The sequence below is a fragment of the Trichechus manatus genome, unplaced genomic scaffold (genome assembly GCF_000243295.1).
Source record: "Trichechus manatus latirostris isolate Lorelei unplaced genomic scaffold, TriManLat1.0 scaffold00290, whole genome shotgun sequence".
In the NCBI taxonomy this organism is placed as follows: domain Eukaryota; kingdom Metazoa; phylum Chordata; class Mammalia; order Sirenia; family Trichechidae; genus Trichechus; species Trichechus manatus.
The window spans coordinates 1,217,292-1,219,589 of NW_004444226.1; positions in this window are offsets into that span (position 1 = coordinate 1,217,292).

The following is a 2,298-nucleotide window of genomic DNA, read 5'->3' on the forward strand; positions in this document are numbered from 1 at the left end:
ACCCTGGTTAACATGCTTGACTGCTAACTGAAGGGTTATAAGTTCAAGTCCACTCAAAAACACCTCAGAAGAAAGACTTGGCAATCTACTTCTGAAAAATCAGCCTCTTAAAACCCTATGGGGGAAAGTTCTACTCTGACACACATGGGGTCCATGAGTTGGAATTGACTCCACAGCAACTGTTTTCTTGTTTTTTAAAAGGAATTTTAAGATCCAGTATAAAGATAAAATAATCCTGAGATTTTATGGACCATAATTTTGATTGTATAAATTTTCTGAATCTTATCAACTTGGTGAGTTCATGATTGTGAAATGAGCATGTATTCTCTAAAAATATGTGAATAATTGTATTTCTGCAGCTCATCTTACATATACAGCCCCTAAATCAGTTATTTGTGGGTCTGTTTCAGATCTGAAGTCTTGCACAGAAAGTCTTTCCCATGCGGTTAGGGCCAGCCAGACTATTTAGATGGGAGCCTGTGTGGCCTTGCCTGGCCAGACTTCTTGGTGGCCTCTGTCTTTGTATTATTGCCCAGAAGTTCCCAAAGCGTTCTGGTTGAGCCTTTAGCCTTCTTGATTACTTATAAAAATATAGCCGTCATACTGCTATTTGGAGAGGACGGAACCTTTTGTATTTCTTAATAAAAATTTTCCAGTTATTAGTATCAATGTAAGGAGAAAATTTATTCAAAACTAGTCAGGACTGATCGTGAAGCTTATTTTTTGGCTGAGCTTAGAGGTTGTGGTGTAAGATTCCTCAGTCAGGTACTATGTCTGTCTTGCTCACTATTGTCTCTCCATGGCTGAGTATAGTGCCTGGGACACAATAAGTGTCAAATGAATACTTGTTGAATAAACACTGGATGAAACTTGGGCTTATGTTCTTGTGGCAAAGCTATTGTAGTTGATGGAAAAAGTGGTCAAGTTTTTAATTAAAACATCTTTTTGCCAGTTCTACACGTTTTGGTTAGTGATAAAGATTTGAAAATTATTTTTCAATGTGTTGCTTCAAAATGTTAATAACACTTTAATTTTTTTTTAGATAAAATAACTAAATAGAACAGAAGTATCCAAAAATGCAAAATTCTGTGTGCTGTTTTAAAAAATGTAGAACATGTAGTATTGGCATTCTCTTTCCTTCTCTTTAGAAAAGGTCACTATCCTAAGTTAAGATATCGCCTTTCTAGCCAAAATTTCATTTACTCAACTCAAAGCCCAGAGTATAGATGGAAGTACAAGAAGGTTTGCCAAAGCACGGAACAGTAATGAATTTTTTTTCCCAGCAACTTAGAATTTTTGTGTGTGCAATTCTAGTAATTAAGTAGGAAAAAATGGTATTTTTAACATTTAATAAAGAAAACAAATTTGAAAAAAGATACTCTCTTAGGGAAAAACCTTTCTCCCGTTTGCTTGCACCCTGCCTTCTCTACACTGAGTCCTGGGCCAGCTTCAGTGATTACTGCATCCACTGGGCTGGAAGTAGGACCCATCACTTTCTGTGAGCCATTATCCCAGCTTCGGAGAGGGAAAAAACAGAAATAATCTGCCAGCACCGCTAAGCTGTGAACTCAGGGCAGGCACAGCTTCTTTCCCTGGCACAGGCATATGGGTTCCATGGACTTTGAATGTCTTTCACCCCTGCGGGTTCCATGGACTTTGAATATCTTTCACCCCTGCATAGATCTGTGTTGGCCCATTTCAACAGCTTAGGCCCTCATTAGCACAGTACAAGAGGGAATATACCTGAAGCCTAACTTCAACTGTATCAGAACTGTATCAGCTATATGGTGGAGTGGCAGGTTCATTGCATTTGACACTGCTCTGCCCATTAAGTAAGGTTCTCACCTACACACATCAGGGGCCTGAGGACTGGTGGCTACACCAAACGCCACATAGCCTCCCCTGAAAGGGGTCAAAGAATAAGTTGTGCCTCCCCGTCCTTACAGCCAACAGCATTGGGCACCCATAGTCTGGATGCAAAACCCACCCACCTGCACACTGTAGGGAACAGGGACACCCTTTCCTCACAGACACTCAGGGGCAGCTGTCAGCCCCTTGCCTTGCTCAGTGCACGACCCCCTACTACAGCCAGATACCTGTGCCTAAACAAAACACTCATGCTTGTCTAGGACTGTAGGTGATAACCTGCACCACGCACTTGGTGATCAACTACCTGGACACCTGAGCTGAATCCATACAAGAAAACTAAATGGACTCCTGGGCTCACATACCTAGTGACAGATCTAAGTACCTGGTGACAGGAAGTTGAAGCTTCATATGTGTCAATAATCAAACTAG